Source organism: Melanerpes formicivorus, unplaced genomic scaffold (genome assembly GCF_026170545.1).
Source record: "Melanerpes formicivorus ecotype bairdi unplaced genomic scaffold, bMelFor1.0.p_v2 SCAF_1, whole genome shotgun sequence".
NCBI classification, from domain to species: Eukaryota; Metazoa; Chordata; class Aves; order Piciformes; family Picidae; genus Melanerpes; species Melanerpes formicivorus.
The window spans coordinates 11,199,560-11,221,373 of record NW_027142353.1 but is presented as its reverse complement, the minus strand read 5'-3'; positions in this window follow the sequence as shown (position 1 = coordinate 11,221,373).

The following is a 21,814-nucleotide window of genomic DNA, read 5'->3' as shown; positions in this document are numbered from 1 at the left end:
AACAATCAAGAGGATGGGACATTGAAAATTAGCAGACCTACCTAACACTTATCACAATAACTGTCATGATAATCTGAGATGTCCCCAGAAAGCATCTAAATTAGGACTGAATATCATGGTTGCTTAATTGTTGTGTGATTAGGGAATTTGTTCACATGGAGTTATACTTTAACTTACCAGGTTTTTTAGTGGAAGGGAATGCAAAAGCAGATGCACTTGTATCAGATGTGTCAATGGGACCGACTCCAAATATTAAACAACAGGACATAGTTTCTCATCATTTTTTTCATCAATGCTATCATGCTTTAAAATGACAATTTTGGTTGTCCAGTGCTGAAGCTTGTGGTATTGTTCCTGCATGTTCTAACTGCCAGGGCCAGCATATCTCTCACTACTATGGGACCAACCCTAGAGGGTTGCAAGCCGTCCAAATCTGGCAAAGAGATGTCACTCATATTGCTGAATTTGGCAGGTTAAAATTTGTTCATGTGTCTATTGATACATTCTCTTTGGTCATCATTGCTACTGCTCACACAGGAGAAACTGCCAAAGATTTTATTTGTCATTGGTAGTGCGCCTTTTCTACTGCTGGAGTTCCCCTTCAGACAAAACCAGACAATGGTCCAGCATATGTATCTGGAAAGGTTAACTCATTTTTGCAATCACGAATGTGCACACAGCACATTAAAACAGCTATTGCAAAAACAAAAAGGGGAAATGGCAGGGGATCCTCCAGAAGCTTGATTGAACAAAGCCATGTATGTTTTAAAATTTTTGCAGATTTCTGATGATTCTCAGGCACCCCCGGTAATGTGTCATTTTGGCTCATTAGCTACCACCAGTGGGGTGCCCTCAGGAGCTAAAGTCAGGGGTCAGGATCTGCAAACAGGTCAGTGATCTGATCCTTGTGATTTGATAACTTTGGGACGAGGATATGCTTGTGTCTCAACAGATTCTGGACCACACTGGGTTCCAGCAAGATGGCTTTAACCAGCATTTTTATCACCCTCTGGACACTGACTGCTACAACAGTCATGCAGATTCTGAAGCAACTGCAGAAGAATGTGTGGGTCACACTTGCCAATGCCCTGAACCAAGACACTCTGTGCCTCTCAATATCAACAGCCATGGATCCTTTCAGCACCTGCTTGGTGGGCATTCCGATGAATGGATGGAAGGACATTACCAAGAAGACTGAACCTCTGAACTTAAAAAGATCATTTTATATATGGTTTGTATGGAACTTTAACAAAACCTGTGGAGGACTTAAAAGCTATCATGGTTTTAGTTGGGAAGGATTTGAAAAGACTCCTTTAATATTAGAATATATGGCTAAGGGTTGAAATAATTGGACCCAGTGCCTTTCAAGGGCTACATTAGAGCCTCAAGAAATTGATATGTTAGGATCAGTAAAAATGGATTATTGTGTTATGTTTAATGTTACATCGGATGAAGCCATGAATGTTCAGGATGTTACCCCAGCAGGTAGGGAACATAAAAACTATAGTGCCTGGTATAATCAAACTATATCTATAACAATGCCACAGCATTCTTATCCTTATTGTTTGCCTGCAAGTATTTACCTTATTTGTGGGGATAGGGCCTGGCCAGCCTTACCCTCATGGATGAGGGGAGGACCTTGCAGTCTTGGTCGATTGATCATGTTAACACCAAATGCATCTGAATTTTTTAATCACTTTAGGAAAAGGCAAAAGCATAGTGCTCATGCTTTTGAGAAGGATTGTGATGACAACATTAATTTCTGGAGGGGACAAGTCGTAATAGTCTCTCTTTTCTCTCCAGGAGTGGCAGCAGGTAAGGCACTAGGCACACTAAATAGAATGGGATGTTGGTTAGCAAAGCAGTAACACTTCCTCTCTAGCTTTGAAAGGACTATTGCTTGGTGTGGATTCTGTTCAACATGCTGCTTTGCAAAAGAGGGCTGCAATAGATTTTTTTTGCTGTTAGCTCAGGGTCATGGTTGTCAAGAATTTGAAGGATTGTGTTGTATGAATCTGTCAGATCATTCAGTCTCTCTATATAAATGTATTCAAGAAGTGGAACAGGGAGTAACACATTTGCAAATAGATAATGTAGGATGGCTTGAAGGATTGTTTAAAGGATGGGGAGTCTCTGGCTGGCTTTTTTCAATTGTTTAAACAGGGTTGCTAATTTTGGTAATTGTGATTGTAGCGCTACTGATGTTGCCCTGACTGATCAATCTGTTGCAAAGGGTCCTGCAGCAGGTGATCAAAGCAACATTTGTAGCAGAAAAACAAAAAGGAGGAATTGTGGGGGACTGTGATGAATCTGTAGATCCTGTGATGAGCCAGGAAGAGTTCAACAGAGAAAACATCACTGTGTTCCCATGAGAATCTGGAAAGTCCCTGGACTGAATGTTTGAGGATGAGAAACCACAAGATGAGATAGAGAGGAGGCCAACTGGGCTAGCTCAACAAGTAACCATAGCAATGCTAACACTAACTAGTAAGAATCTTGAGAAAAGTTTGTTAACCCATCAAACACAGCCACACTAATAACATGCATACAAATAAGTGTTGCTTTGCTGGAATAAATGGAGTCTTTTTGTCTTTGTCTCTATACTCTCTTTGCCATGAGTGTATATTTTAGTTGCTTTGTCCGTCACCAGATACAGCAATATCTTCTTTTAGAAATTTGGGAAAAGAAAAAAAAAAGGTGGGGGGGAGGGGGGAAATAAAGTGTTCTGTGCCTTAATATCCTTGAAAAAAAAATCTCTGTAGGAAAATTCTTCTGAACTTTGTTTTTGTTGTTGTTCTAAATCCGTTACAATAGTTCTTCCACCACTCTAGAATATTTGTAATCTTCATCGCCCTGATGATGCCTTCCAAATTACTCATTTCTGCGCCTTGGTGACAATAAAGCTCTCTGAAAGAATAATTTCTGTCCATGTTTTCATGTTGTTTTGTTGTTTGGTTTTTTTTTTTTTTCTCCTTATAATAAAGACCTACTGGATTATTTTGTACTAGTACACACTTGGCAATTTTGCTGAGATCTTTTTACTAAAATCTATTATACTTTTTTTTTCTTTTCTCTTTTTCAAGAGGCTACAAGGGTGTGCTGAGTTTCTTCTTTATGAAACAGGTATCTGCAAATGCTGGAGCTAAAGATGGGGTTTGATTATATATAAGGATACTAAAAAAACAGATACAAATATGGACAATCCTGAGACTCCATTAAAAAACAATTACCTGGATGAAGACCAGAAATCAAATTTTGTTTAATTTCCCTTTATCATTCACATGTGAAAGTGGAAGACTCTTCTCCAGTCCATGCAATCTACTCTACAACAGCATGAAATCCAATGGCTCATTTAATATAACCAGATTTACATATGCTGGAAGGATTACTTTATACACATTTTTAGAAGAGATAGAAGATGTATACTTGAACTGTTGATTCTGGCTCAGATAGACAATACTTCTAGGTTTGCCCCAAAAGACCACTACATTATTTCTGTCCCTTAAATCTATATACAAATAGAATACAAATATTTTGTGCCAGATATTGGCATTAATTTCCTTGGAAGAATTTTAGATTAATGATTTCTGATACTGAAAATGTTAAATATATTAACTGTCTAAGTCTTAGAGTACAAGACGTGTAGATGAATCAATCATATCTTGTGAGGGGTGCAGAAGTATGATACTGTTAATGAAATAATCTTCAGAGATGTTTGATCAGAATATTTTTGCTTGGATTTATTTGACATGCAAAGAATCAATCACATCTAATGCAGATAAGGTTAGGGGTATTTTTAATTTTTTTTTTTAATGGATTTCCAAATTGTTTCTATTTGATCAACTATTTAATATTAGTAGTTGAAAGCTAATTATCTGCATCGATTAGCAGTTGTGATTCATAATTGATAATATTCATCTATTTAAGTAGCTGATAAAATAATAGTTCTGCTTACCTGTTCTGAAACTTTTTTGAACATTTTGTTTTGTTCCCTCCGACTAAGTAATAGTCAGTTTTAATTCAGTATCAGTTCACAGAACCGAACTGTGGTCAAAACAAGCATTTTTGTTAAAGTAATTTAAATATGATTTATATACATGCAACTACCTAGCAAAATGTACCACAGACAAATTACCTGCAGGCTTCAGTTTAAAAACATATCTCTACATACTCATTTCTTTCCCTAAAAAAAAAAATATTTTGTCTTGATTGATACAAGTAATTTTTTTGTGTGTGTGTCATATTATCAAAGTACTTTTTTCAGTAACTAAAAGTTTCAAACATTCATAAATTTGTAGAAATTCACAGAATCTAAAGAAAGGAATGATGAACAGGATGCTCTTCAACATCTCACATTAATGCATCTTACTTTTCGGCACTTGATTGTACATATATTTGGTAGTCTGAAAACACTGCATGTGCTATTTGTATTATTTAAGATTTAAATCTTTTCAATTGGAACTTAAATGCTTTTTGCTTTCCAGATAGCTGTTTCTATTCCTCAATATCCACACTTTTTCTGTTTGTTTAAAGGGATGATCAAGGCTTACTGAGTGTTGAATATCATCTGACAAGAAAGAAAAAAGGAAGAGAAAAAATATAAAGGTTCCATCAAAGTAGGTATATTGAGAAATACTTCTCACAAGATGAAGACAGAAACTGACAGCAGCTGAATTATGCAATCAATTTATGTAACTATGTAAAGAGATCTTCAAGAGTAGATGAAGGTGTTTCTGAATTTTTTGGATTCTCTAACATCTGTGGGTATGATCTGTGGGTATGATCTGTGGCTATGATTTCACTGGTAGGCACAGGGAAAGCTTTTATGCTACAACACATGAAACTGAAGATATGTCTGCAAAACACAAACTGTTTCACAGAAAAATGAATTTGTTCTTTGGTACTGGCATGACCCAGTATCCCTAGATTTAAGAAGTAAAAGAGAGGTATCACAACTCTTGTTTACCACAAGGTCTCATGGGCATAGCCCAAGTTCTTGGTGATGGGTATACATTCCAGCAGAGTCCTCTGTGCTAAATGTAACATGTGGATCCTAGAAGTTGTCCTTTTATACACTTTTGGCAGGAGGGAGTATGAGTGAGGTGTGTACACTGGATTTTCAGTGGAGCTGTTGCAGAGGTTTTTAAACAAGGAAAGAGGGAATTTCCACCTCCATGGAAATTCTCTTTTCATTTTTAAGCCATACTGCCAGGCCAGCAGACCTCCTCGTGAGCTATTGCGGCCATCAAAATCATCACTATCTATTCAGATCAGGTAATGTCACACCTTGTCTGAGACAATAGAACTATCAGCCTTGCCCTACCACATCCATTGTTTTGAGGCAACGAAGTCATTGGTCCATCACAGGTATCCAGTATACATTAAAAAGTTAGATCAATCAGTGAATATGATTATATTTTTTTTTTTTGGTTAATAGACATGTACACTTTGGGTGAAAAATCCTTGAGGGAAAAGTGCTTTCTCTTGAGATTTTCTTTTGCTGTTGCTAACCTTCAAAAGTAATGATAGTAAGCCAATTCTAACAATGTCCTGGTAGGAGTTTGATATTTTAAAAGATCAAAAACTACCATGTCAGATGCCTAGGGAGCCCCCAGACTGCAATAATACCAAAAAGGAAAGTAATAAAGTGAGAGAAGCAAACATATGGCATGCAGTTGCACTTCTTGCTATTGATTCTGAAACTGCTGAATTGGAACTTCTTTATCAGCAGCTACATAATCATCTCTGTCCAAAAATACAGTGAAGCCACTGTGTCATTTTAATCAAAAGGTATCAGTTAGAGAAACTTGGAGAATTACATGACATGACATAATGATGGGAGTAAGATTGTCAACTCTGATAACTGACAAACTGGTAAACTGTGAACTGCCAAGAGCTATCTGGAAACATACAGATCTTGCATTATTAGAACAACAGATTTTTGCTCACAGTCATGCATGGAAGTAGAGATCTGACTTGCTGAAAACAAACACAACAGTAGGTATTAGTAAACATCAGGTCAATATGTGGTCAAAGCAGCAATTAAGTAGTAAGTAATAAAGAAGTATATAGATAAGTAATAGTAACAATGGTGGAGGCCCTATCCTGTAGAATATGAAATATTTCCCAGGAAGAGGCTTTAAGCAGCATTCTAGTCCCTAAAGAGGTAGGGTTAGGGACTCTTTATCAGTGTCATGGGTTTGGGATAAAAGCCCAGCCTTCTCCCCCCTACAAAGTGAAGGAAAAAAATGACCCCAGCTAATCACAGCCGGATGAGCAAAGGAACGCTGTATTTACAAGCAGGTTTAGGGTATGCAGGGTATATATACACAATTTACAGTATTTACTATATATATATACACACACATATATATATAGTATATATACATATATAAGTATATATACATATATATGTATATATATATACATATATATATATATATACACACACACACAATATATATACAGAAATACACAGCAAAGTAATACAGGAATGAAATTCCCCTCCCCCTGCTGGAGGAGGGTTCCCCCCCTGTACCCCCTTCTCTCCCATTTTTCCCAAGAGAGGGTTAGAAAGAAAGGAAAGGAGCAGTTGTTAATTAAAAGAAGTTATAAATTAGAGCAAAATGTTAGTAGGTTTGCAGGCCTCACGCTTATCAGTCCAAGGTCAGTCTGGCAGAGAGCCTAGAAGCCACAAGCTGTGAAAAGGGAGGAGGGAAAGTGAACTGAGAAAAGTCTCAGTCGTACTCAAAGCTTAAAGCTGCACTCTACCAATCCACCAATGAAATTAGTTTAGACCTGTCTTTTGTTTATAAAACATTCAGCCACAGTGTCCCTTTCTTAAAGGCACAGCCTCAAACGATCACAATCAGGGAGTGTAGAGCTAGAATGGTGCTGGATTGGAAGAGGATAGATTTAAATCAGGAAGAAATTCTTTACTATGAGAGTAATGAGACACTGGAAGAGTTTGTAGAGAATTTGTGGATACCTCAACCATGGAACTGTCAAAGACCAGGTTGGATGGGGCTCTTAGCAATCTGATCTAGTAGAAAGTGTCCTTGCCTGTGGCAGGGGGGCTGGAATTTGATGCTCTTTAAGGTCCCTGAAAATTCAAACCACATAGAATTCTATGATTCTATGATGCTTACTGGTCACTGATTTTTGTATTTTTATCAGTATGAGATACAGTGAGGTGTACAGTAAGAGGATGCTAGCTGCTATTAAAAGACAATATTGAAATGCATTAGAGATTTTGAGATCCTGGACAAAACTAACCCTAGCAGTCAATCTGTGATCATGTGGTCAATATTAGAAGGAGGATGATAGAGATATCCTTCTATATGGAGTTTCACAGATGAGAGTCCTATACTGAAAGATACCTGCAGACATCCAGCTATTATTAGATTATGCTTGGTGTCACCTGTGGTCTTGACTGACACAAAACATAGAAGTATTTGTGCTTTAACTTTGATTTCCAAATCTGTTAACATGTCAGGATATTGAAGATCAGCTGCACTACTGTACTAACAGCTCATCAGTGTGCCTAAATCCCTTGAAATTACATTTAAAAAGACTTTCTGAGACACGTGTGAATGTGTGGGATAAAAGCATCATCTGTTTGAGCTTCCTAATACATAGAGGAAACACATATATGGCTCTACTCTTTGAAAAAGAATTATTTGTTCACTGTCTCAGAAATGAGTTCATTCTACTGACTGCATTACAGTTGGTTTTGCAATACCTTTGTCTCCTACTTGGTGCTTTTGGAGTGATTACTATAATCAATGGCACTTCAGTGTGTTCACAATTAAAAATTGCAACACCTTTTAATTCTGTAAGGCCTTTCTATTAGAGCTCTTGCTTTTTCATAAATTATACACAAGACCAGATGCAATGTGAGCTGTCCTCTTTACTTCTCTGAGATCCAAGGAGGTTTGGCTTCCAAGACAAAGAAATATATTAGCAGATTATAACAGAAACAAATTATTGATCTAACAGTATATATATCTATTTATCTATCTATCTATCTATCTATCTATCTATCTATCTATCTATCTATCTATCTCAATATTGCCCAATTTTCAGTTCTGTAACTCATTGGCATTCCACTAGAAAAGGTAACTCCTGGATCAAGAATTGCAGAGAAGTAAGACCAATGTCCTCCTACATATGAAATAGTGCTTACATGGCTGTACTGAGTAACATGCCAGCATATAACATACAGGTGAGGTCCTAAATTCAGGTCCTTTTGCTGAGTCCAAGAGTACTTTCATTTACTCCTTTTTTGAAAAAAAATCATTATAGAAGGTTTTTTCATCTGCTGGTACTATTCACTTTGCCTTTTGGTCTAGCATTTCAGCGGGACTGTTTTAAATGACAAGACATTCTTAGATGCATTGAACATAAAATCATATTTGAGATATTTTTATGATTTTTAGAATTAATTGGAATTCCTATTTGAAAGATCAGATTTGCAGAATGTCACGAGCCCATTGGTATGTTGCATCTCTGCCTTGATGTCCTGACGAATCATGAGCCCACTGAGCTAAGAATATCTCACCTTGGTGTTTCCAGTCGAGATCAAGACTAGAGTCCATGTCTACTTGAGAAACTCTTGCAGCCAGATCTGCCTGATGGTTTTGTTGCTGTCCCTCAGTAGCTTTGCTCTTAGGAATGTGAGCATCGATGTGTCTCACTTTCACTGGAATTCTCTCGATTCGATCAGCAATGTCCTGCCACAGCTCGGCTGCCCAAATGGGTTTTCCTTTCCTCTGCCAACCACTCTTCTTCCAGTTCTTTAGCCAACCCCATAGAGCATTGGGTACCATCCATGAGTCGGTGTAGAGATAAAGCTTTGGGCATCTCTCAAGTTCAGCTATGTCGAGAGATAGCTGGACAGCTTTTACCTCTGTGAACTGACTGGATTCTCCTTCTCCATCCTTCGCCTCTGCAACTCGGCGTGTTGGACTCCCCACTGCAGACTTCCACCTTCGCTTGTTTCCAACAAGACAACAGGAACCATCTGTGAATAAAGCATATTTCTTTTCATCATCAGTAAGGTCATTGTAAGGAGGAGCTTCCTCAGCACGAGTTACTTTCTCCTCTGGAGGTTTAGCACAGTTGATAACTTCAGGCCAACTTGAGATCACCTCCACTAGACCAGGTCTTTCAAGATTTCCCATTCGAGCTCTCTGTGTTATCAGAGCCATCCACTTAGACCATGATGAGTCTGTAGCATGATGTGGTGTGGAGCCTTTGCCTTTGAACATCCAATTCAAAACTGGTAATCTGGGAGCTAAGAGAAGTTGTGATTCAGTTCCAATTACTTCAGAAGATGCTTTTCCTCCTTCATAGGCAGCTAGAATTTCTTTCTCTGTTGGAGTATAATTAGCCTCTGAACCTCTGTAACCTCGACTCCATGTGTCTCACCTGGAGCTTTTTGCCACAAACACCAGGTTGGACCATTGTCATTTGCAGCCATGTACAAAATGTTCTTAATGTCTGGACCATCTTGGACAGGTCCCAGACCCACTGCTTGAATTACCTCTTGCTTTATCTGGTCAAAGGCTGCTTGTTGTTCAGGTCCCCAGTGGAAATGGTTTCTCTTTCGAGTCATATCATACAGAGGTTTCACAATCTGACTGTATCCAGGAATGTGCAGTCTCCAAAATCCCACTATCCCCAAGAAATGTAAGGTCTCTTGCTTGTTTGTGGGATTTGCCATGGTGGAGAGTCTATTTACCACATCCACTGGAATGTGTCAGCGTCCATCCTGCCACCGCACTCACAGAAACTGAATTTCTGTGGTAGGTCCTTTCACCTTGTCTCGTGTGATGGCAAAACCTGCATTTAGAAGAATGTCAATGATTTTGTTACCTTTCTCGAAGACTTCCTCAGCAGTTTTACCCCAGATGATGATATCATCGATGAACTGGATGTGTTCTGGAGCACCACCTTTCTCCAGAGCATCGTGGATTACTGCATGACAGATGCTTGAGCTGTGGATCCAGCCCATTGGCAGTCTGTTGAAAGTGTACTGGATTCCTCTCCAAGTGAAAGCAAACTGAGGCCTGCATTCCTCTGATATGGGAATGGAGAAAAATGCATTATCATTGTCTATGGTAGCATACCATTTGGCCTCTTTGGATTCCAGCTCATACTGCAGTTCCATCATGTCTGGTACTGCTGCACTCATGGGTAGTGTTACTTCATTTAGGGCTCAGTAATCGACTGTCAGGTGCCAGTCTCCGTTCTGCTTAAGCACAGGCCACACTGGACTGTTGAAAGGTGAATGAGTTTTGTTGACGACTTTCTGACTCTCCAACTGACACATCAGATTCTGAATGGGCAACAAAGAGTCACAGTTGGTTCTGTATTATCTGTGATGCACAGTCTGAGAAGCAACTGGCAATTTAATGTCCTGTATCTTGTGTTGTCCCACAACTGCAGATTCATCAGAAAGCTCAGGTCTAGCAGACAGCTTCAATTTTTGTCCATCAATTTCTACAGAAGCTACTCCAAAAGTCCATTTGTAACCTCTAGGGTCTTCGAAACGCCCTTCTCTCAGAAAATCAACTCCCAAAATACAAGGTGCATCAGGTCCAGTCACAACTGTATGCTTCCTCCATTGTTTACCAGTTAAACTTCTATTAACCTCCACCTTACTTAACTCTTGAGATCCACCAGTGACTCCCAGAATAGTTATAGACTCTGATCCCTGATAATTTGATGGTATTATGGTGCACTGAGCTCCTGTGTCAACCAAGGCCCTGTACTTCCGAAATTGTGAAGTGCCAGGCCACTGGGTGTACACATCCCAATAGATTCTGTTATCTCTGTTATCCCTCTTCTCCCCCTGGTGGGAGGCAGGGCACCCCTAGTTATGAGGAACATGCCCACGTGTGCATTGCGCACAGTATGCAGTGTTATAGCTTTGCATGTTATAACTGGAGCCACTGTTGGAGCTACTAGAGTTGTTCTGGGGAACCGTGGAAGTAACAGCTACCCTTCTGGTATTGCTATCTTGGGTTCTGCCACTTTGCAATTCCCTCAGTCTCCTGAAAAGATTAGAAGTTGGTTGGCCATCCCAGCGGTTCATGTTCTCACCAAACTGATCATGCAGAGTTATCCAAATAGTCCTACATGACTGCCTTGGTGGTCTGTTTTGATTTGATCTGTTTTGGAATGACCTCCTTGGAGGATGTCTATTCCTCACAGATGAAACTTGCATCTACCTGGAGGAAGAATTGGAATTATCTCTCTGTGCCAATTGGGATACGGATTTTTTTAAATTCATCCTTTAACTCTCTCATGCAATTCTTTGTTTCACCAGACAGAGTTTCAATGGCTGAAACCAAAGAAACACGTGTCATGCTATCCTCCAATTGTCTCATTTGATCACTGAATTGGCCAACAGTAGGAAAAGCTCCACCATAATTTCTTGACACAATTCTGCTTACCAGAATGTTTGCATAATTAGAAGGAGCAAGTTTGATGATCTTTTTAGCAAGACCAATACCCACACGAATGTCATCAGGATTCAGAGTTTCATGTTCACCATAGAGTATCTCTCTAACAGTAAATTCTCTCAAGTGCTTAATTCCCTCATCTATGGTAGTCCAGGGTTTAGGATTCCATGGAAGATCATCTCGGGAATGGTATCTCAGGGAAACTGCCATTAAAAGGCGTACCCACAGATTAACCTGCCTAGATGTCTATTCCATTATCCTTTGAGAGAGTTCCTAACTGAGCTGCTGACTTGTCTCCAACCGTTAGAGCTGGAGCACCTGTATCATAACATCTACTAAGCCAACTAGAACTGGCTCCTTATCTGCTCTGGTGTAATCTTTACGGATATTTTGTAATTCCTCACGTGGTGACGAACATTCAAATATGTCATCTGACTCCTCCTCTTCCCCAACTTGTTGTCCTAATAATCCTGCTGCCATTTTCTCAAGGATCTCTTTAAGCTGAGAACCACCTTTGCCAGCTCCTGTCCTAGCCGAATCTCTATCCTGCTTTGATCTCACTAATTCAGCTAGATCTTTAAAATAAATCTTCTGTTCCTCCTCAGCAGCATCTTTTCTAGTAGAGGACCCCTCACCAGGATCAGTCTCCTGCTCTTCTTCTCCATTAGCTCCTGGATCAGCTTTGATCTTTCCACTTCTGGTCTTTAAAACAGCCACCTTAACTGGAGCTGTGTTTGAATTTACAGCCACCTTAACAGAAGCTGACAGGTCCTGAGATAAATCAGCTGCTGGGGCAGTGACTTCCGGTCCCACCGAGAGAGTGGGCGGAACTTGCGTTGCTCTGTTAATGGCCGATGGAGAAGAAGGAGGAAGAGAAGGAGCAGGCACCATATTGGCATCTGCTGCCATTCCTGGCAGCTTGCCAAAATCAGCAGGAAAGCCATTGAGAGCTGCTTTTCCAATTAACTTTTTAGCCCTCTTTTTAACCAACACAGATTCTCCACACTCCTCATCACTAGATGTCTCTGGGACTGACCCAGAGCCATGGTGTTTTCTCTTTGATCTAGTTTTAATTACAAAACACGGTCTCAACACCTTCCTCACCCGACGAAAGGAAATTAGCAGATACACATTAATTATCACTGAGAGCAGGATTACAGACATCAAATAAATCACCTTTAGATCCCAGCCATCACCTAAAGTTACTCTCTTCTCCGCTGGAATCTTAAACCCTTTTATCTCAATCGGGAGAGTACTAGAGGTTATATTTCCGTATCTCGCTGGCCAAAAAAAAATTCACACATTTTCCATACCACAGTCTAACTCTATACATAAACCATAGATAAATTGTCCGCACCAAATATTTACCCAAGTAATCCAAAATCAAACCCAAACAATATCTGTAAACCAGAGCCCCCAAAATTGAAAAAAATAAACATTCTAAAATCCACAGCACCTTCATGTTTGCTAATCCGGCTATAAAACACTAAAGCAATAAATCAAGCTAATTATCGGCCGCACGTTGGGAAGCCAAGAAAAAAAAATGTTGAGGGTTGAAGGGGAAGGCCGCAAAAGCCTTTTTCCCCGCCCTGTAAGTAAAGGGAAGAAAATTGAAAGGAAAAAAAAAACCACAGCAGGATTAGCAAAGGGATTGTGTGCTGTATTTACAAAGCAGTTTAGGAAGATGCAGGGGAATATATACACAATTTACAGTATTTACAATATATACAGAAATATACAACGAAGTAACACAGAATGAGATTTTCCTCCCCTCCCCATCTGAAGGAAGGGTTTCCCCCTGTACCCCCTTATCTCCCCTTTTTCCTCAAAGAGGGTTAGAAAGAGAGAGGAGAAAAAAGAGCAGTTGTTAATTGGAAAGCAGTTAGTACAGGCCTTGCAGTTATCAGTTTCAAGGTCCATCTGGCCGAAAGCCCAGAAAGCTGCAAGCTGCCACAAGGAAGAAAAAAAAGTGCAGGACTGCCCAGAATACTCTGCTGTACTACAAGTTCAAAGGTGCTTTCTACCAATCTACCAATGAAATTAGTTTAGATCTGTCTTTCATTTATAAACATTCAGCCACAACGTCCCCTTTCTTAAAAGGACAGCCTCAAGCAGTCACACAGAAATAAAAGAGAAAAAATAATTAATCCTCATGAAAAGTCTGTGTTAATCTTGAAAAAACTTGTAACTCTCAAAGTTGGTTTAGTTGAAGGATTAAACTTCATCATCTGTTCCATGCAAAATCATGTAAAACACCAGATCAGTAGTTGGTGCTGGACCTTATAAAACAATAGCAATATAAACCAAAAAGCAATACATTACTTCATTAATATGTTTTATGAGTGTAGAATCCATTTGTATATATAATACCGAGACTAACCTTCCCTAAAACTTACTGGGACTTAACAAGGGAACTTACTTGGTCCTTTAAATTATATACTTGCACTAGCAGGTAAAACAGATTGTTGGAAGAAGAAGGAAATATCTGATCCTGAAAAGTCTATACTAGATATATATCATATTTTATTTCTTATCCTGTCTTGAGCTAAAGCAGAACTAATTCTGTTCAGTGATTTTATTTTTCAGCTAAGTCTTTTCTAAATAACTGTACTTTTTGAAGTTAATGGAATATTTTTGCAGGCAGTGTCTGCTTCTATAAGGGCTAATGCTTTATGTTTATAGTTATAACCCAGGTCTGGTATGCAGAAAGGCTCATACTTGTCTCTGTGGAGCCAAGGTCACTGCTGTCTTGTGTACCACATTGGAGATGTGCTGCACCTGTGGGGAGGAGCAGACAGGACAGGGGACACTAAACTGACCATCAAGGTATTTCATTCAACATATAGCATATTAAATATAAAACACAGGGATCACAAGTGTTAAGCTTTCTTTTTCAATAGCCGGTGTCTGAGGAGGACTCTGCCTGAGTTGCCTTCAATTCCAGTCTATACCTTTTTGAACCTAGTTCCAGAATCCATATCATGAATCCAGTTCTTATCTGATGCTGAGTCCAGTGTGGGACTTCTCCAGTGGTGACAATGATGTAATTCCCTGTGCCTAGACATCCTTCTGGATAACTTCCAGTTTAATTACATCCAGAAGAAATCCAGCTCATTAATACAGTGTCTACACTATGATAGAAATAAAGCACAATTAGTGGTATGATGAGATTTGCTTCAAAAACACAATCCTGGTCCTTACCTAAATGCTAGTGCAGTTTCTCATTGATAGTATCTTTAGTGATGATGTGAAATCTGACATTAAAGAACAATTGAGTAAATAAGAAAATACTTTCTGACATAAAAGAAACAAAAGAAGAGAGATTTAATAATGGCATCCGTGCCTGTTTGACATCATCATCCTTGTTTAATATTTGTCTGTGCTTTTTCCATTCCCACAATCCGATGCCGATGCTTCCTTGACACATATTCTGGAGTTAATAAACTCATTTTTCATGCTTTTCTCTTCAAGCAAGTTTTTGGGTTCTGAAAATTGATTTTGGATATGGATTCCTATCACTTCAGTTCATACTTCAGGTATTTTTTACTGCTGACACTGGCTTTTGGGGTTTCTTTTTTATTTTGTTTTTGTTTTGTTTTTGTTTTGTTTCTTTATGGAAGTTATTGTCAGAAGTTACCTCATAGAAATATTTAAGTCTACCTTGCTATAAATCACTGGTTTTGTATAAGTCATGTGTGCATATGTTTTCGAATACATGCACACACCGATATAATAGCTATCATACAGACATAACAGAATCTGTCATAGAATAATTGAAGTGACCAATATCTAACATATATATGTGTGTATATATATAAACAATTCAGATTTTATATGTGCCAACATGAAAACATCTGTTACACTTCAGTTTAAGAATTATGAAGAAACCTGTACCTTCAGTGCCCTCTTTGTTAGTACTGTTTGGTGTTCTCATGTTCAGAACGTTGTTGTTACTTTGAAGCTGTAGGTGTTTCCATGTTTATAAATGCTATCTCTAATCCTATATTTGAGACTGAAAATTTAAGCAAAAGGCTCAGCTTTACTGTGACCTTTCTTTCCAACTACAAACCTGTATATCAACCTGTCTGTTGCATCCTTTCATTATCATGAGCTATATGAGGCAAAGAATGTTCTGAGTTAGTACTATGACAATATGAGGAGATTATAATTTAAAATATATTTGTAAGTACCAAAAAATATAAGCCATAACGATACTTACATCCTTCATAATTGCAAGCTCAAAGACCATTGTCTCTCCTAGAGCTACATAAACCTGAACACCATGAGAGACCCAAGTTGTACAGTGCCTTCCCTTGACAAAAAAAAATTAAAAAAAAATCTGTATCTTCTAATCACAGCACTATTTGCAAAGAGGTTTGTTCTGAATATACTGACAAATGATTGCAGTAGCAGATTATAAATAGCTGTATTTATACATAAATCTAAGCTAAAAGAGCAGCAGCTTGCTTGAGACACTTTTAGTAGGAGTATTTTTGCTTCATCTTTTATTGATTCCTTTCTCCATTATGCTTCAGAGAATCCTGAGCTTGAAACTTCAATATGTATGATTCCTCAACATGAAAACAGACAGTTCTCAATCACATTTCAGATGTTATGGTTTTCACAGAGAAGAGCAGCAGCTGTAAGCTTTTCTTGTTCCTTAGCAACAGAGGAAGGAGAGCTCAGGAGACTCCACTGGTGAGAGCCTGAGCTGCTCACATGTTGTTCTCAATCTCTCTCTCCACCTGTCACAGCCCACGAAAGGACCAAAATCAACACTAGCTTTCCAAGGAAAGGTTCTGCACATACGATTGAGTACTACTCCATACCAAATGTGTGATAATTCAAAGCTAAATTTGCTTGGTTAAGCATTCAATTGTCAGGATGGGAGAATAAAAAAAAAAAAGTGACAAAACATATGCTAAGTTCAGTGATGCCAGTTACAATTTCTTGCAAGATTTGCAATGTTTCTTTAAAATACTTGCTCTCACAGTAAAGCTATTGAATAAAGTCTCCCTAGTTTCAAGGATCATAATTTCTCTTATGCATAGCCCAATTTGTGAAGATATAGTAAATTCTCGTTTTTCCTTGAACATGTGAAAACTTGTTTAGCCTCCCTGGTACTTCATAACCACAAGAAAGGACACCATAAATCCAATTTAATAATTTAAATAGAATTTTAAAAGTAATAAATAAATACCCCAAATATACCCATTGGCAATGGCTTTAAGACACTTCAGATTACATAAATCTTACTTAACTATGGGCACGCAGCTAAGGCATTTTAGGAGGCAATTGACCTCTTTTCCGTTTAAAGTAAATGGGAAAGATATTTCTGATTTCTAATTACATCCTTTTTCACCCCTGCAACAATACGGTCCCCATGGCTGCAATGGCCTCCCAGAGGCTGGAGCAAGGTCATTCTCTTTAAAGTATTAATTGATTGACTGAGGTTTTGATTCTGTAAACATGGCATGCACTCCTTTTTGGTCACAACAAGATTTTAAGGATGACAGCAGGCTGAATCATCCTCTCAGTAATCTTTCATATCTTTTGTCTCTTTAGAGAGTAAGTTAACAAAGCTAATTTTTCAGCTGAGGTTTCACTCCTCCTTCCTGAGATTAATTTAGGACAAATCTCATGATCTTTTGAACATGGAGACAACAAAAATTTTTTATTCAGTCCAGATGTAGGCTCAAAGGGACGTCCTGCCCTGACCCCCCTGCTTCCAAAAAAAAAAAACCAAACCCAAAACCATAAAATACACCACTGTTGCATAATAGTGATCAGTACATGTATCATCTGCATCCTACCTCCAACCTTTCAGTATGCCATAAGAACTGGAGAACTGTGGCCTCTTTGAATCTTCCTCTTTCTAATCAACAGGTGCTGGAGTTCTTATGAACAATCACAGACATCCACTCTTCTCCACTATGTATGGTGCCCCCAAGCAGGGCAGAGGCATAGACAGAGATTTAACTTGGATCAAATGTGTGTATATGATATTGGTGATTGTGAGAGAAAATCACATTTGATGAAGAAGAATATAAGGAACTGAATCCCAGAAGAAAAAGGACAGGGAGAAGATGTCCTATATGGCTTACTAAGTTGTCACATTGTCACCACATGTTGCCTGAAAAGACAGTCCAGTTTCTTATAGGATAACAGAGCCTTGAGCTGTTGTCAAAACACAAATCAAATCATCATGATCATACAATACATTCTTGCACCATAAGGCTTACTGAGACAACAATCTAAAACTCAAAAATAATTTTTGCATATATTTTAGAGGTGAAAATTTTAGTTTATTTTTACATACTTAAGAAGATTAGAACTTGCCTAAAATAATGGATAGCTAGCTTACTGTTATTTCTTCTGCATATGCTTACACTGTGATATTAGACACTATATATATATATGTACGTGTGTGTGTATATATACACACATATAAACAACTTTTTTTTCAATGAAAGAAAATATTTATGGTGACAACGCAAAGAAAAGTGCTGAGATCTGAGGCAAGGAAAAAGGTTTCTAATCCCTCTAAATGAATGGCATGTTCATTTGCTTTTGGCCTGAAAATTCATTTTCTAAACTCTTATTTTTTTATTCAAGACGTTATTGTACAAATAATTACAGGTTACTCAAAGCTCTTATGCATTCTATTATGATTAAATTGTGATACTGCATTCAGTATCATTCTCATAACCCAAGTTTGAATTCTCCTTTTCCTACTTCCCAATCTCATGTGCTGAGATTTTGTAACCTGAGAGAGTATAAAGTAATTTTTCTCAGGCCTCTTGTTATTCATTTCTGCTGACATAAGAGTAAAGAGATTTCAAAAAAGTCTGAAACAGGTCTCAAAAGTTTCTTTCTTGCCTTCTAGCACTCATGTTAAATTATTACATAATTCTGGCCTATTTTGGATTTTCAGTTCCTTCAGATATATCAATGAAATCATAACTATTCCCTTACTTGACAGAAACATGTATACTTCAAAGCTGCAGTTTTGTGAGATTATTTAAACACAAGGCAGTCTTATCTTTGCTCACTTGTTAAGACTAAGAAAATAAAGTAAGACTGAAACAGAACACAAAATAATTTTGCAAAATCTGGAATTTGCAAGTCTTTGGAAATAAGTTCATAGTTTCACTTGTAGCCTGCTCCCATAGTGAAGGTGCTCCAGCCCTCTTTGTAGTCCTCCTCTAGACCTGCTCATGATGTTTGATGTCCTACTTATTCTGGGGGACAAGAACTGCATGCAGTACTCCAGGTGGGGTCTCATGAGAATGGAGTAGAAGGAAAGAATCACTTCCCTTATCCTGCTGCTCATGCTTATTTTGAAGCAGCCCAGGATACGGTTGGCTTTATGAGCTGCAAGTGCACAGTGTAGGATCATGTGGAGTTTTCTGTCAACTTACACCTCCAAGTCCTTCTCTTTAAGACTGTTCTTGAGCCATTCATCACCCAGCTTATATTTGTGTTTGAGATTGCCCTAACCCACATGTATGACCCTGCATTTCACCTTGATGCAATTCATGAGATTGCCTTGTGCTCACCTCTTAGGCTTGTCCAAGTTCCTCTGGACAGCATCCCTTTCCTCTAGCATGTCAAAGGATCACACAGCTTGGTGTCATCTGCAAACTTGAGAGCATGAACTCCATTTCATTTCCCATATCACAGACACAGAAGTTAAACAGCACTGGTCCTAGTACTGACCCCTGACGAATGTCACTTGTCACTGGTTTCCATTTGGACATTGAGCCTTTGACCACAAATCTCTGCGTGAGGCCACCCAACCAATTTCTCATCCAATGAGTGATCCACTCCTCAAGTCCATGATTTTCCAATTTGGTGACCAGAATGTGTGAGACTCTATCAAAAAGGTTGACAGGTAGATGACATCAGTTGTTCTGCCCTTATCCACTGATGCTGTAACACCATCACAAAAAGCCACCAACTCATCAGACTTGATTTGTTCTTGGTGATGCCATGCTGGTTACTGCCAATCAGCCCTTCTGACTGACCTATAGTTTCCAGGGTCTTCCTTTTTTTCCCTTTTTGAAGATGGGGGTTATGTTTCCCATTTTCCAGTCAGCAGGAACTTCACCAGATTGACATGACTTTTTAAATATGGTGGATAGTGGCTTGGCAACTTCATCTGCCAGTTCCTTCAGGTCTCATGGATGGATCTCATTAGGCCCCATGGATTTGCACATGTTCAGCTTTTTTAGATGGCCTCCCTGATGTACCTGACGAAATTCTTCTTATTCCCCTTTATGTCCCTAGCCAAGTGTAATTCTACCTTTGATTTCCTAACCTGATCCCTGGGTGCTCAGCCTTTGTAGACCTTCCATGTGGCCTGTTCTTGCTTTCATTGCTTATAGACTCCTTTATTTTTTTTTTTTTTTTCCCCCAAGGAATTCCAGGCGTACCTTGTTCTTCCATGTTACCTTTCTGGCGCTCTTACCTGCCTTTTTCTTTGGGGTACACTGCTCCTCTGGGCTTGGAAGAGATGGTTCTTGAACACTGACCATCTTTCTTGGGCACCTCTTCCCTCCAGGCCTTTATCCCATGACACTCTTGCACATAGATACCTGATGGAGATGAAGTCTGCTTTCAGATTGCTCTCAGTTGCCTGAAGTTCAGGCATCTAAGTCATTTAAAAATTAAGATACTCTTAAGGACCTGAAATTATATTACTTAAATATAAACACATCACATTAAAAAAAAATCATATTGAGGCCAACTATTAACCCAACACATCTAAGTCACCACTAAACCATGTCCCTGAACACCACATCTACCTGTCTAAATTTTAAATACCTTCAGGGATGGAAACTCCACCACCCTTCTGGACTTCCCATTCCAATGTTTGACAATGCTTTCTCTGAAATCTTTCTGAATATCCAACTTAAGTTTCCACTGACACAATGTGAGGCAATTTCTTCTTGCCCTATTTCTTGTTATTTGGGAGAAAAGACCAATCCACACCTTGCTATAGCTTCCTTTCTGATAGTTATAGAGAGCAGTAAGTTCTCCCTTTAGACTCTTTTTCATCTTTTTCATCAGGCTGAACAGCCTCAGTTCCCTCAGACATTTCTCATATGACTTGTGCTCTAGACCCTTCACCAGGTCTGCTTTCCATTTTTGAACACACTTCCAGTACCTCAGTGTCTTTCATGTAGCAAGGGATGCAAAACTGAATGCATCATTGAAGAAGCAGCCCTTCCAGTGTTGACTATAGGGGGAATACTATTTGGATACCTGTGCTCATTAATGGCTCATATTTAGCAAGCTGTCTACCAATACTCTCAGGTCGTTTTCCACCAGACAATTTTCCAGTCACTCTTCACAAAGCCTGCAGCATTACATGGGGCCTTTTTATGCAGGACCCAGAATCTGCCTTTGTTAAACCTCATACCACTGGCCTCAGGCCATCAATCCAGACTGCCCAGGTTAACAGGGAAGCATTTTGAAATTTTCTCTCAGACATAGGCTTTTTGAGAAGTTGAGCTTTTCTTACACATTCATGATGTTCAGTTTTGTACATTCCTTTATTTTGCTCTAATCAGGACAAGGGATGCCATTGCTACCAAACTCCTGTCTGAAATGAAAGAAATTTTGACTTCCCTATAAGAAAATATCTGTGTGATTTTTAATTAGTTTTCATTATTCTAATCAGAAATTAATTATAACAGAAATTATTCTTCAGTATGATAGACCAGATAAAATAACTACAGATGGCATGAATCGCAGAATGACAGAATCAGAGAATGTTAGGGGTTGGAAAAGACCTCTGAAGATCATCTAGTCCAACTTCCCTGCTAGAGCAGGATCACCCATGAGCATGTCCAGAAAAGTTTTAAATCCTTCCAGGAGACTCCACAACCTCACTAGGCAGCCTATTCCAGTGCTCTGCCACCCTTAAAGAATTTCTTCCCTCCTTACCTTTATGTGGATCCTCCTGTGTTCCTTTAATATAGAACTAAAGAAAGAAGTTCTACAACAAAACTAACTTTCTGTACAATGTTTTAAGTACAGAAACTAAAATGCATGCATTTGTTTCCCTAAAATAGTCCAATATGTTAGTTATGATGTACCTTAATATGTAGTAGCAATAAGAGACAGAAAAAATTCAGGGGGATTTCTCTCTGCAGATTGACTGTCTATCCAGAGGCAAAGGGAACAAATAAAAGAATAAATGCTTTACAGTCTTGTTACTTGTTTTTAGTGTTTTAATTAACCAAAATATAAGTTGGCAGGTTTTACCTGAGTACATTAATTCTGTAGTTTTAGCTGAATATTAGCCACTACTTCTCTGAATATCCTGCCTAATAATGATA